Source organism: Dermacentor albipictus, chromosome 1 (genome assembly GCF_038994185.2).
Source record: "Dermacentor albipictus isolate Rhodes 1998 colony chromosome 1, USDA_Dalb.pri_finalv2, whole genome shotgun sequence".
In the NCBI taxonomy this organism is placed as follows: Eukaryota; Metazoa; Arthropoda; class Arachnida; order Ixodida; family Ixodidae; genus Dermacentor; species Dermacentor albipictus.
The window spans coordinates 464,847,562-464,862,846 of NC_091821.1; the positions used below are offsets into that span (position 1 = coordinate 464,847,562).

A 15,285-nucleotide genomic window follows, 5' to 3' on the forward strand; every position below is an offset into this window, starting at 1 on the left:
TTGCACTTCCCATGAAGATAGTATCAATGAGATTCTATAGTAGTTTCCTACTAATAAAGAGTACACAGTAGTGTTCGCGTTCATCCCCTCTTCCTGTGTGTTTTATTTTTTAGCACTAATTGCAGTCGGTTATGCAGTACAAACAGTTTGTACAAAATGCACGGAATTGTCATGAGCCAGTCACATTAGCTAAAACTAGCCAAAAAGATGACTTGAGATGAACAGAACTGTTTATTGGGTGAAACTGTGCCTAGGAAGCTAAGCAACACTTAGGTGACAATGACAGTAGCAGGCATGGTCAGTGGGTACCAAAGCATATCTCGGTGCTCAAGTTTGTTCACCACTTATACATGCATTATCACGAGTTACAGAGAACTCAGTGGTGTTTAGGAATGCACTATACAATTTGTATCACGCGAATATGATGGACCCGTGGAATTATGTAGGCAACACAACATTGTGCTGCTAAGTATTTCATGTTTTACATCAACATATGAAAAGGAAAAACTGTCTGCTGTAGATCCTGGTGAGTGGTAAATAGAATACTATAGGCCGTATTGACTACAATGAGTATGCTGGTTTCTGGTATGCTAGCGTGATTAAACAGCAGTAGATGGCGATGCACAATCATTTGTAGGCAAGTATAAATATGGTTACCGTACAGACTCGTGTAAGGGACAAACTATTTTTCACAATTTTGATGAGGTGCGGCCCTTACACAGGACTGAAACTTTTCATCAAAATTCGTGCAACTCTCATCATCCAGTAGCAGCGTACGGAAGGATGCAGCACACGAAAATTCGCTGATGAGCGCATGCGGCATTGGGGCACCGAATGCGACTGCTTCTCTGTTCTAATTCTTTTCCCCGAATTTTGGGCTCCCAAGTTGGGGGCGTGGCCCTTACATGGGTGCAGCCCTTACCCGAGTCTTACTAGGTCTCATCACTAGTGGTTAAGAATAAAGTGAGGTTGTCAGTGTAGAACATACATTCTTTAAACATAAAACAGGGGAGGATCAAGGGATGCAAGCTGAAATAAAAGCAAGTTCAAAATCAGAAGACTTCTCGCTTCAGGTTCGTAATATTTGTGAGAAGCTCGGGGAAGCACCTGCTCTCATAGGGATAGTGGCTCATGTGCGCAACTTCGATTTGATCATGTATTTATTGACAGGGTACGATACAATTGCGATAGCACATCCAATACTCTTGTCAGACCTGCTGCTGGCTCAACTAAACCCACTGAAACACTTCCTAGGGCCAATTCGCCTTCACTTCTTGGTACTGGCAATAAACTTTCTATTTTAAATGTTAATGCCAGAAGCCTTGTAAGAAATTTATCTAAATTTCTTTCCTCGGTGTCATCTTACTCGCCACATATTATCAGTGTTACTCAGATCTGGTTACATTATGGTATGCATGATTCTTAAGTAACCCTCCCTGGCTTCAAAGTGCTTCAGGGAGACAGAAAATTTGGAAGAGGAGGCAGTGTTGCTCCATTTCTTCAATCTCACTTTCACTTTTCCGTACTCCCTGCTCTGTCTAATACTGAGTCTTAATGGTGTGAAGTCCAACTTCAAATTATGTCTGTGATTATAGGGGTCGTTTACTGGCCACCTGGTTCTTATATTGAGTATTTACAATCTAGGTGAATTTTTGAATAGTTATAATACTTCTTTATCTAACGTTATCTGCATGGGTGATTTTAATGCTCCTGGTGTTGATTGGTCTACGAAAGGGAGCGGACACGAAGTAGCTATTGGGTCGGTGTTCGTCCACATTTGATTGTCCTTTGACCTGCACCAGATTGTTCAGGATTTCGCTCGGCAAACTTCAGTCCTTGATATTGTTTTTCTCACTACATTTCTTTTTAATGCCAGTTATAAATGCGATGTTATTGATGGAATATCTGACCAGAATGCTGTGTTAAATTCAGTTCCAGGCATCATCCCTGAATTCTGCTATATCTACAGCACATTTCTTGGCTTTAACCACGCTGATGATTTGGCCCTAACAGACACCCTATGCAATTCTTTTGATGAGTTTGAACTAATAAGTACCACTAGTGATACAAATACCTTGACAAGTTTCTTCAAAAATCTTGTCAGTAGGTATATTAAGCTTTTCATTCCTTTAAAAACAAAGAAAACAAACACCGAGATTCCTTGGATGACTAGGGACATTTTGCATTTATCACGTCGTGTGGCCAGGTTACATTGATCAATTCATCTTGGCTACTAGGCGCGAAAACACACACGACACAAGGAAAGGGACGGGACAGAGCGCCACTTACAACTGTTTTTATTTAACCAACTCGCCCAACAAGACGTCCTTTTAATACATTGATCAAAACACTCTGGCAACTCAACAGAACTCATGCAGTTCCATAGCACTAAAAAGGAACTTTGTTCTAAATGGTTGCTGCAAAAGAATTTTATTACAAGGTAACCTTGCCGAAATTAATGAAGATTAATACCCGTAAATTTTGGAAAGCTATCATGCCACCTGGGTCATCCTCGGATGCGTTGATAATGAACAATGTAGTAGGTTCTGATACGCAGACAATAGCTTCTCGTTTTACCACCTACTTCCACTCTTGTCTTTATGACTCATAACTCGCTAATCCCTGTTTTTGATTCTCAACCATGGCCTTCAATCGATGTATCACTGTCTCCTGAGGGTGAACTTAACTTAATCCTAAACTTTGACACCAAGAAGTTGTGTGGTCCTGACAGTATCCCGACTGTTTTTCATATTCAATACTGTCTTTGGTGGAGCAGATACCTACCAATTATCTTTAGAAAATCTCTCTCAACCGCCAACCTTCCTCCCTCTGGAAACTTGCTTCAATTCTCCCTATATTTAAGTCAGGTAACATTCAATTGTTATCTAACTATAAGCCCATCTCCTTAACAGGCCATTCATGTAAGCTACTCAAACACATTATCTTTAAAGATATTATGGAATTTCTTGAAACTAACAAAATTTTATGCATTTTCCAGCATGGTTTTAGACATAGCCTCAGCACAATGACACAATCGACAGAATTTATTCAAGACATCAGCACCTCTTTAGACATAGGTGACTGATTTTAATACACATTGCAAAAGCCTTCGACACTGTCTCACACACTAAACTTATGCACAAGCTGTTAGCTAAACTAAAAAATGCACCCTTGGTTGGCTGGATATTGGACTCTATTTCCCAGTGCTCACAATATGTATGCTTCAATTCTACTAACTCACCATTGATGCCTGTTTTATCAGGGGTTCCCCAAGGCTCAGTACTGGGTCCTCTTTTATTCCTGCTTTATATTATTGATCTACCACTACACCCCTCAGTTAAAGCACACCTTTTTGCAGATTATTTCATTTTATATCATACAGTTAAATCTCCAATTGATCATGTTGTCCTTAACAATTACTTCACCGACTTCTGTAATTGGTCCAAAACATGTCAAATGAATATAAACTTTTCCAAAACTGTCTCCATGTCCTTCAACACTCATGCCCTTCCTTCTTTGCCTATGCCTTCAATAATATTACTTTAAATAGAGTGTTCGAATTCAAATATTTAGGTAACCTACTAACACATGATATGTCATTGTCGAACACATTCATGTCACCTGTAACAATGCCCTTAAAAGGTTAGGTTGCTTACATCATACACCATGTCTTGCTCCTCAAGAAACTAAACTTCTAACTTATAAAACCCTCATTCACCCGATCCTCGAATATGGTTGCTTTGTATGGAATCTATACAGACACTGTGATGTCAAAAAACTAGAATCACTGCAAAAAAAGGCAGTGCATTTTGTTTGTAAGAGATATGACAAAGACTTTCGCCATCTAACTCTCTTCCCCTACTTGGTTTCACTATTCTAGCAGAGCGTCGCAAACTTGAATGCCTAAAATTCCTTCAGATGCTTATCAGTTCTCCTTCTCTCTCTTCTCTAGATAACTATTTCGCCTTTTCCAAACCATCATCTACGAGGAGTCATCATGCTCTAAATATCTCAACCTTTTTTGCCTGCAATAAATTATTTAAATACAGCTTTTTTTCATCAACAATGAAGTCTGGAATTCATTACCGAGCAACATTCGTTCACTACCACTAAAACAGTTCATGCAAGCTTGCTTATAAATGTTTGTATGTTTGTTGTTCAACCCACTCCTGCAATAGCCTCATTGAGGCTGCAGTATGTACAAATAAATAAATAAATAAATAAATAAAAATTCTTGGAGAACAGTGCTGTTTGCTGTTCATCAAGGTGATGTCACTCAATTAGTTTGCATGTATTGTTTTCGATTCAGCATGTAGCCACTTGTGAGATCTATCACCTTGCTGCAGATCTTTTAGTGTTCTAATTAGACAATGATATGTTGTGAGGGACTAAATGCACCAAATGCTTTTGCAAGGTCAGCAACAATCACAACAGTAAGTACCCTATTTTCATATGCCATTTTTTTTTCATCAATATTGAGGAGGGTGCGAGGTAAGCTCTGTTGATTTCCATTTATGTCAAGAAGCTATGCTGCTACTTCACATAAAAATTGCATTTTCTGAAGGCTTTTTGATCATGTAAAACAAGGCTCTTTCAATAACTTTGAGGGATGGTGACAGACTTCTTTCTTGCTTATTTCTCACTCCAGACTATCTTCTTTTTCCTTTCTTGTGATTGAAATTATTTTTGTAACCCCTAATTTTGATTGGAACCAATGAACAAGCAGCGAAAGTGTCTGATTACACGAGATAAGGCATTCTAAAATTTTCATACAATGTCCAACAGATTGTCATTGTGGTGATGTTTTCTTCATCATCAACATCATCATCATATGATCATCGTCCTAATTTATGTCCACTGAAGGACGAAGGCCTCTCCCTGCGATCTCCAATTACCCCTGTCCTGCACCAACCAATTCCAACTAGCACCCGCAAATTTCCTAATTTTATGGCACCACCTAGTCTTCTGCCATCCTCTACTGCACTTCCCTTCTCTTGGTACCCATTCTGTCACCCTAATGGTCCAACGGTTATCTAATCTGCGCATTACATGACCTGGCCAGTGCCATTTTTTTCTCTTAATGTCTATTAGATTATCGTCTATACCCGTTTGCTCTCTGATACAAACCGCTCTCTCTCTGTTTCTTAACGTTATGCCTAACAATCTTCGTGCCATCGCTCTTCGCGCGGTCCTTAACTTGTTCTCAGGCTTCTTTGTCAGTATCCAAGTTTCTGCCCCATATGTCAGCACCAGTAAAATGCACTCATTGTATACTTTCTTTCTCAATGATAATGGTAAGCTCCCAGTCAGAAGCTCACAATGTCTGTCGTATGCGATCCAAGGCATTTTTATTCTTCTGTGAATTTTTTTCTCATGGTGAGGGTTCCCTGTGATTAGTTGACCTAGATAAACATACTCCTTCACAGACTCTAGAGGCTGACTTGCAATCTTGAACTCTAGTTCCCTTGCCCGGCTGTATATATCATTACCTTTGTCTTCTGTATATTAATCTTCAACCCCACTCTTACACTCTCCCTGTTTAAGTCCCCAATCATTTGTTGTAATTCGTCTGCAGTATTGCTGAATAGAACAATGTCATCGGCAAACTGAAGGTTGCTAAAGTATTTGCCGTCGATCCTTACTCCTAAACCATCCGAGCCTCATAGCTTGAATACTTCATCCAAGCATGTAGTGAATAGCATTGGAGATTGTGTCTCCTTGTCTGACCCTTTTCTTTATAGGTATGTTCCTACTTTTTTTTGTAGAATTAAGGTGGCTGTGGAATCTCTGTAGATATTTTCCAGGGTATTTAAGTAAGCGGTATGTAGTCCTTGATTACGCAATGCCTCTGACTGCTGGTATCTCTACTGAATCAAATGCTTTTTTGTGATCTATGAAAGTCATATGGAGAGGTTTATTGTACACTGCGGATTTCTGGATAATGTGATTAATGACATGGATGTGATCCATTGTAGAGTATCCCTTCCTGAAGCCAGCGTGTTCCCTTGATTGACTAAAGTCCAGCCATACTTATTCTATTAGAGATTATTTTGGTAAATATTTGATATAATACTGGGAGTAAGCTAATGGGCCTATAATTTTCGGTTCTTTAATGTCACCCTATTTGTGGATTATATTAATGTTTGCATTCGTCCAGTTTTCTGGGACCCTTGCAGTCAATACACACTTCGTATAGAGAGCAGCCAGTTTTCCTAGCATTATTTCTCCTCCATCTTTGATTAAATCGACTGCTATTCCATTCTCTCCTGCCGCTTTGCCCCATTTCATGTCTTCCAAGGCCCTTCTGACCTCATCTCTAGTTACAAGAGGAGTTTCTGTATACTGTTCATTATTGTTTCGAATAGAGTACTCCCGAGTCCTCTGGGTGCTGTACAGGTCAGTATAGATTTCTTCCACTAACCTTATGATACCTTCGAGATTGCTGATGATATTACCCTGCTTATCTTTCAGTGCATACATCTTGGTTTGCCCTATACCAAGTTTCCTTCTCACTGATTTCAGGTTGCGTCCATTTTTTACGGCTTCTTCAGTCTTTCTCAAGTTATAATTTCGAATATCACTTATTTTTATTTTGTTGACCATTTCTGACAGTTCTACGAACGCTATCTTATCTCTTGAGTTGCATACTTTCATTCTTTGTCGTTTCTTTATTAGGTGCTTTGTTACTTGGGAAGGCTTGCCTACTGGTTGCCTTGCCTCCCACTTCAATTGCTGCCTCTGCAGCCAGCCTCGTTACAGTTTCATTCATTACCGCTATGTCACCATCATCATCTCTCTGTTCTAAGGCTGCATATTTGTTTGCAAGTACTAACCTAAATTGGTCTGCTTTTACCCTTACTGCTTCTTAGTTGACCTGTTTTTTCTTGACCAATTTTACTCTTTCTCTGTTCAAATTGAGTTATATCCTAGCCCTCACTAATCTATGATCAATACACTTTACCCTACCTATCACTTCTACACCCTGCACTATGCTGGGATCAGCAGAAAGTATGAAACCAATTTCATTTCTTGTTTCACCATTAGGACTTTTCCAGGTCCAATTTCTATTGCTACGTTTCCTGAAAAAGGTGTTCATTATTCTCAGCTTATTCCTTTCTGCTAATTCTACCAGCATCTCTCCTCTAGCATTTCTAGATTTGACGCCGTAGTTGCCAATTGCCTGTTCACCCGCCTGCTTTTTCCTCACTTTTGCAGTGAAGTCACCCATTACTACTGTATACAGAGTTTGCACTTTTCTCATTGCTAATTCAACATCTTCATAAAGCTGATCTACTTCCTCATTGTCGTAATTGGATGTTGGAGCGTAGGCTTGTACTACCTCTAATCTATACCTCTTATTAAGTTCGATTATGACTGCTGCTACCCTCTCGTTAATACTGTAGAATTCGTCACTGTTGCCCGCTATGTCCTTCAGGATTAGGAATCCTACCCCATATTGCTTTTTATCAGGGAGACTTCTATAGCAGAGGACATGGCCGTTATTTAGGAATGTGTAAGCCTCACCAGTTCTAATTTCACTAAGGCCGATAATATCCCAAACAATGTCTGATAGTTCCTCAAGGAGTCCTGCTAAGCTAGCCTCAGTCGAGAAGGTTCGGGTGTCAAACGTTGCAAGGGTCAGTTTCCATTGGCGGCCTGTCTGGACCCAGAAATTCTTAGCACCCTCTGCTGCGTTGCAGGTCTGACCACCATGGTCAGGTGCTCCACAGCTGCAGGGGAGTGAGGGCCTTTGGTTAATTGCAGCTATCATCAGGGGAGGTTGTGGCCTAATACTGCACCAAGGAGGCCAATTCCTGTTCTGGTGACGGAGTGTCTTTGTTCAAGCTTAGTGGGCCTTCCTAATTTGGTTGTACCTGCATTAGTAACACCCCACTCAATCTCAGCGTCTTTCGCCGGTGCCAGCTAGGCGTCACTCCAAGCCTGCAGATGTAGTGCACTTAGGGTAAACAAATATCAAACTGAGATTTATTTGTATGGCATATCAATCAAATGCTGTGTTGTATGCAGATCTGAATGCTTGAAGTTCTCATTGTACATATATTCCTGACTGGTTTAACAATGTGCACCTACGGTAATGGATGCTGTTACCGAGTAAAATCCTCAGCGCAACAGAAAAAAATTATTCTGGGATAAAGTGATCATAAAGCACCTCAAACAGCAGGACAAAGCATGTGCCAACACAGGGCTTCCCTTTCCTGACATAAGTGCAGTTTTAAAAATATTGGACCGAAACAAAGCAAATGAAAGTTAAGTGCAGTAGGCACTGCATATTTCAATGCTAAGGTTCCTTTGGCACATTCAATGCATCCGCTGCATGTAATTGTCTTTACTGTACGAAATTGCTCACAGCCTAAATTTTAAATGTGCAAATATTATTATCAGTGAGTGAGAAACTTGTAAGTACATTAAAGCTTGTGGGTCAATTGAACACCTTGTAAACACAGCACAATACATTTGCAATGGTAATACTTAATCGTAATTACACGCATGTTAACTCCTCGATATGTTGCCTAATACCGGTGTCACACGGCCACTTTTGATCGCGATCATGCCCGATCCGGATCGAAATTCTCGACTGCGATTGGCTCCCTCGCGCAGCTTGCGCAAAGGAACCAATCGCGACCGAGAATTTCGATCCGGATCGAGCTTGATCGCGATCAGAAATGCGCCGCGTGACACCTGTATAACTTGTACACTTCGCGGATACTAAGTGCAGAAATTATGATAGATTTTTATGACACATCGATTAGTACATGTATGTACATACATAGGCTTGTTCATTGAACTTCATAATGCTTTATGTATAGAAGCTACAAAGAATAATTGATGTCATAACTGCGGCAACAACAACAAAATTTCACAAACAGAGACGCCTGTCACACGCAGAGAAGAAGGAAGGAAAATAACGGGAGGGGGAGGGGACGTGCTGATACAGCCAGTGTAGGTTTCATCGCGGCGGTGAGAAAAATTTGCCTTTGGAATTAAGCGTAAATGAGTTAGGTTGTTCGTCGCGGCTGTAGTTGTAGTTGTACAACATTGTAGTTTTCATCAGCGGCATTCCGTTGAGCTCCACTGCGCACACAGGTGTTATCACTTCCCAAAGCTGCTGCGGCCGGATGCGCACACAGCGTGGTGGCGTGGTGGACCGTCGCCGTTCGTCGTAATAGTGGCATGGTAGACGGAATACTGTACAACCGATCCCTTTCACTGCACTGGGACCAGTGCGTTTCAGACCACGTTACAGACTTTTTTTTTTTTCCCCCGAAGTGAAAAAAGATGTGCACATGCCACAACACTGTACTACGCACGAGCCGGAATTCATTCGGTCGGCAATTCACAGTCGCTCGAACCAAGTGAACAATGTGACAACCACGCTTTTCGGAACGATCGCAGGGTAACTGCAAAAACGAGCGAGTGAAATGCCGGGCCCAACTTGCATTTCCACAGAAGCCGCACAATCACGCTCACGAGGCGCAGCGTGCTAAGCGCGTGAGCAAGAACCACTTACCGGTGATTCAAACAAGTCCTGTAAAAGGCTTTGTCAAGTAGCACTACACCTGCAGTTTCCTACGTTCGCGTTGTCATAGGTCACGTATTGTTTACCGACAAAAACGCGCGCATAGCCGACTCGTGGTAGACGCTCGCTTCGGCGAAGAGCACCCAGCGCAACCCAGCGACCCAGCTGATTAGTCTACTACGCCTGTGACGCCAGCGACACCCGGCAAAATAGCGGCAGGTTTTTTCTCCCCAGGGCCAGCCCTATTTAGCCGTCTCAAAATGAAGGCAGCCGCTGGTTTTGGTAGTCTAGATTCACTGGTAAATTAAATCTCCACAGCCGTTCAAGGATCGCTGTCTTCGCGTGGCCTGGAGCGTCGGGTGCTTTTAGTCAGGTAAGAGTGTCTTTCCGTGCTAGCTACCTTGCCTTGAAGGGAAAAGCGAACGCATCGTGCCTAGTCGAGAATCGAATAACATCCTCTGCTTCTTAGCGTGATGGGAACGTGCACGATCATCTGTGCGGCGCTGAGAAGGTGTGTTACGGGGTTTTCTTTTACCGAAATTGTACGCCGAATTTTGCTATAGGAGTGCTACTGATTCGAAGCTTCGTCCGGTGTTCGAGGCCACGACTTTCAATCGTGATGTGAATCTACCACCGTGTACTGAGCTAACTCCGTGCGCTGCAGTACGTTGAAAAACGGGCGTGACAATGTAAAAATAGATTTATGCAGTGATTCCTTTCGTTAGCGTCACACACTGGACGTACTGCTCAAGTAGATATCCTGTGGTTGGTCGTGTGGTGATGGGATCCGATCCGATTCCCGACTTGTCAGTCCAATCTGCGGTGTTTCTTGATAAAGACGCAATCCGTCGAATTGTCCCGCAGGTTACCTGCTATAGTCACCTCCGCCGCTGTGGGCGAACGCTGCGAGCTATCGGGAGTATGTTCGACTTTTCGAGGCGAAGGTTGAAGAAATACCTTTACCATCTGCGCCCGACGGTGCCCTGCGAAGCCGTGCCCGTTAAACGGAGCATCTTGTAACATCGACTAGCATGCATGCCCGAAAGCACCGCCGTTTCTATTTCTGTATTTATTTATTTTCGACACTCGGCGACCATTCCCCCAGCTGATGCACTCATTGCGCACATGGGCTACCGTAAGAGCTCGAGGGCTGCTCTCTACTGCAACATGTTCAGCATGCAAGAGTAGATCGATTATGGAAGCACTTCATTGATTAATCATGCTCTTTCGCTTACCGTCCACCGGCTGTTTTCTATTGGAATTCAGTAGGGAAACCTGTGCACCAGCTGAGCAGTCCAAAGGTTAATCCTGTAGGCCCTGTCTAATTTTTTTTTCTTTATGTTCTGAAACTGAATAGGCAGTTGATGTCCTAAGAATATGTTGTTTCTTAGTTGTGGACCAATGTCATCAGTGTGTAATCTCAAGTTAATGGGAATAGTACTGAATTGAAACCACTAAAAATTTAAGGAATGCTGTCACTCACCACATTTTTATTTCTAACCAGATGTACTCCCTTTGTTAAAAGGTTTGCAAAATTTAAATTTGCAGATGTATCTCTGAAATTTAGCTTGTAGCTGTGAAATATTATATATGGTTTGAATGCTCCTCTTGCAATTTATGTTATCAGAACATATTAAAAAGAGAAGTTGCTTTTTAAGGGCAGCCCATCTTGCATGTACAGCCAGTATTAAACTTCATAATTGTCTAAACACAACATGGCAGGCATGCTTGTGTGCCTGTACAAATGCCAGCATATCATTACGGTCTTGCTAGACATCCCAGTCAAGCACAACATTTTAGAGTGCCAATTTAACACTCCCCTCACAATGATACTCTCAAACTTATGCCACACAATGAGAGCTCTAAATGTTGTGAAGAGGACCTTTTGAACAGCCTCTTATTTGGCAGACACTCCCAAGTCATGCACAGCAGCTTACAGATATCCTTAGGTCCGTTCAATTCACCTGCACCACTGTGAACCAGTTCGCATAGGCTCACGAGAATTTCAAAAATTGTACAGCTCGATTTCTGCGGTGCAGGCACGGCACGACGCTCGAGAAGCGAATGCCAAGGTGCAGGTGACGTGCAGGTGTTATGTTTTCTCCGACTAATGTACATGGACTACGTAAGTTTGAGAGGTCCTGAACTGCTGGTATGATTGGCTTCTGAGGCGTTAATACACCCGCGCTTGCAGAGACACGGCAGATGCCCGTAAGCGGAATTTTTCATAGCGCTTGCCCTTGTGTGCTGTGTCGTCTGCTTTGCTGCTGCTTCATACCTGTACATCTGCACCAAGTTGGCACCGATTGAAGAGTGGGTGCAGCGAAATCATGAACCAGCCATGCACCTTTTGAAACGAACAGCGGGGTTCAGTAGGTGCCATTCCTGCACTGCTGAAACAAATGGCAGGGTGCAGGCGAATAGAAAGTACCTTTTGAAAAGAGCAGTTACAATTTCAGATAATCTCGGTGTTACAATCATGGTTGATACAAATTTATGGATGATGCAAATTTTCAAAAAAGGGATGGCCAAAATGCGTTAAGGATTGTGTGCTCTGTTTCATGATGACTGAAATGCTCCATGAGGCTGCAATGGATGATATGAATATCTGAACAGCTTGAGACCTCTCAGAGTAAGAGGAGTATGGTCACGGCGTACATTTGCGGAGTCACCGTAACAAGTCTTGGTCCTTCATGATTCCGGCTGAGATATTTGCACTTGAAAAAGCACTCGGTGTGGTGTGCATTGAGCACAGGCAATATAGATGATGCTATATAGCATAGATAGATGCTATTCACAGCGTGTTTACAGGAGGTATTCAGAGACCTGGATTGGGAAGAATTGGGGATGAAAGTTAATGGAGAATACCTTACTAACTTGCGATTCGCTGATGATATTGCCTTGCTTAGTAACTCAGGGGACCAATTGCAATGCATGCTCACTGACCTGGAGAGGCAAAGCAGAAGAGTGGGTCTAAAAATTAATCTGCAGAAAACTAAAGTAATGTTTAACAGTCTCGGAAGAGAACAGCAATTTACAATAGGTAGCAAGGCACTGGAAGTCGTAAGGGAATACATCTACTTAGGGCAGGTAGTGACGGGGGATCCGGATCATGAGGCGGAAATAATCAGAAGAATAAGAATGGGCTGGGGTGCGTTTGGCAGGCATTCTCAGATCATGAACAGCAGGTTGACATTATCCCTCAAGAGAAAAGTGTATAATAGCTGTGTCTTACCAATGCTCACCTACGGGGCAGAAACCTGGAAGCTTACGAAAAAGGTTCTACTTAAATTGAGGACGACGCAACGAGCTATGGAAAGAAGAATGATGGGTGTAACGTTAAGGGATAAGAAAAGAGCAGATTGGGTGAGGGAACAAACCCGAGTTAATGAAATCTTAGTTGAAATCAAGAAAAAGAAATGGGCATGGGCAGGACATGTAATGAGGAGGGAAGATAACCGATGGTCATTAAGGGTTACGGACTGGATTCCAAGGGAAGGGAAGCGTAGCAGGGGACGGCAGAAAGTTAGGTGGGCGGATGAGATTAAGAAGTTTGCAGGGACGACATGGCCACAATTAGTACATGACCGGGGTTGTTGGAGAAATATGGGAGAGGCCTTTGCCCTGCAGTGGGCGTAACCAGGCTGATGATGATGCTGATGATGATGATGACTAAAGATGAAGCGCTGGGCATGAAATTTAGTGCATTTTAGAAGTGCCTAATTGACAGATATTGAAGGAATAAATGTAAAGAAAGCCATCAAAGGCTTCTTCAAAACATCATCATCATGATAAATAAAATGGATCTTACCTTCATTCAGTGTGGTGCTGTGATTGTGGTTTGTTATGGACCATATTAATTTATGTTGATAAGAATATTTTTCGAAGTCCCAAGAAATTTGTGTGATTGAGATTTTACTGTACTGTGTTGTTCCAGTACTAACCCATTGGGTGAAAATTTGGAGGAGAGCAGATTGAAAAGAAAGCCACCAAATGTGCACTGCGACGTGGAAAATGGTTGATGTAATATTACAAGGTAGAAAGACAGTACTGTGTAATTAGAGACAAAGCATGGGGATAGGGTATTCGAGAAGAATGGAAAGTTGTGTGTGTGTTTGCATGACTTCATAGCATATATAAGTCAATGCCTATCCTGCCTACGCCATGTCTTGTCTTTCTTTCTTTTTTTATTCTTTAGCTAGTTATGATATCCTAGTTAAGATGGTAACGAAAAGTAGTGGAAGTTGGGCATATCGAGGAATGGGTTATGACAGATAACTAGTAGTGTATTGAAGTAACTGCGGCTGGCAAAGAACAAGAGCACAGTCAGTGGGCCCCTCACCTGGTTTGGGAACTGCAAGTGGACAAGCACAATGTGCAGATCACGCAGCGGCAATCGGGTCTGCAAAGTATCGAGTGGCTGCACAGCCCGGAAAAGGGCAGAAATTTGGGAATGTAAGCCTGCACGTACTTCCTCTTGGGAGAGCTGCACTTCCAGCTAGAGAAGCAAGGCCACACACTCGATTGCCTCTACGCACAGATCAGTGCCGGAAACGGGTTCCCTTGACTATAGCCTTAAAAAACTTGCCTGTATGCGCTTTCGCATGCTTGCCACCTCAGCATGCCGTAATAGGAATGCGGCTGCAGGAGTCCTGAAAACTCGAGCTCAACTCCTTTCATGGCTAAGAGGAGGCAAAAAAGACACAGTCTGAGTCACTCTTATTTAGTAAAACATAAAGAATGAGTTCAGAATTCAGTGAGTGTGATTTTTATTTTGTTATTAGAATGAGACCCATCTTTGAGATGGCCATACGTGAGTCTTAAAATAGGCTCTGTTTACTCACTTAAAATAGAAGCTTGCATCATGTTATTGCAGTGCTAGGTTTCCCAGCCCTGACTGGATATTCTGTAAAATTTTCATAAGAATAGGTGATGATGATTTTTTTCAGGTCTCTAAATTGTTCCAATTTGCACTATATATACAATTTTGTCATTTTCAGGATTTTAAAACGAAATAAATATGTGGTGTAATTGTGTAATTGCATGCTTCTTTTTTTTTGGTTTGCAACAAACCTTTTGAAAATTTGTCAGAAATAGTTCTCAGCTTCATCGCCTTAGCTAAAATGGCCCAAAGAAACTCCTGATTTTGGGGTCAGTCAGAGGCATTTACTCAATAACCAAAGTTTGGTAAGTTTTCAAAAACAAACTGTGGGTGGCATAAATTTAACTTCCTTTTGAGCACTACTGCTAGGGGTGTAGATTTATCAAAGAATTTTGGCAGGGCAGGATGTGTTCATTTTAGAGAGGTAGGCCTTTGAATTTGGAATATCTGCAAATCGTTAAAACAATCTTCTCCACCTATAGTAAAACAATCACTTTTTTCTACACATCTGTGCCAAGTTTTGCAAAACAGAGTTTCATTCCTTTCTACAGCAACATTTTCCCACCTCGTATAAAAGTTTGCCGAAAACTTCGGTACCCCCTCAGTCTGTCCTCATCTGAACATGCCCTACAGTAGTAACTTGGGAGCATTCACATGGCTTGCGGAAAGGTCGCGGGTTGACTGATATGGAATATTGAGGTAAAAGGTTACCCAAGACACCATTAGCTAGCATGACAACAATGGTCAACAACTTCAATTTCCCTAAAGAGTTTCTTTTTAAAGTTTTTTAACGTTACTTTTATAATTGCCATAACATTGCTGCTATGACGGTGCAACGGCGATGATATTTTTGCACACTGTATAG

At 42.0% G+C, this 15,285-nt stretch overlaps 2 protein-coding genes and 1 long non-coding RNA gene across 5 annotated transcripts in view; 2 read left to right on the forward strand and 1 right to left on the reverse strand.

The window, feature by feature from the left end:
* The window catches only part of LOC135905611 (uncharacterized), a 135,572-nt gene extending 131,506 nt beyond the window's left edge, over positions 1-4,066 (forward strand). For all 3 annotated transcript variants that reach the window (XR_010565429.1, XR_010565427.1, XR_010565428.1), the window contains one exon: positions 3,953-4,066. This is a non-coding gene — a long non-coding RNA (uncharacterized lncRNA). The remainder of the gene's footprint in view (positions 1-3,952) is intronic.
* Positions 1-9,710, reverse strand: part of Hmt-1 (ABC transporter ATP-binding protein/permease Hmt-1) — a 134,940-nt gene extending 125,230 nt beyond the window's left edge. Inside the window, exon 1 of the mRNA XM_065436557.2 lies at positions 9,530-9,710. The gene's annotated coding sequence lies outside the window, so the exon portion shown is untranslated. The remainder of the gene's footprint in view (positions 1-9,529) is intronic.
* A 50-nt stretch (positions 9,711-9,760) lies between these two features.
* The window catches only part of Cul2 (cullin 2), a 62,142-nt gene continuing 56,617 nt past the window's right edge, over positions 9,761-15,285 (forward strand). Inside the window, exon 1 of the mRNA XM_065436558.2 lies at positions 9,761-9,911. The gene's annotated coding sequence lies outside the window, so the exon portion shown is untranslated. The remainder of the gene's footprint in view (positions 9,912-15,285) is intronic.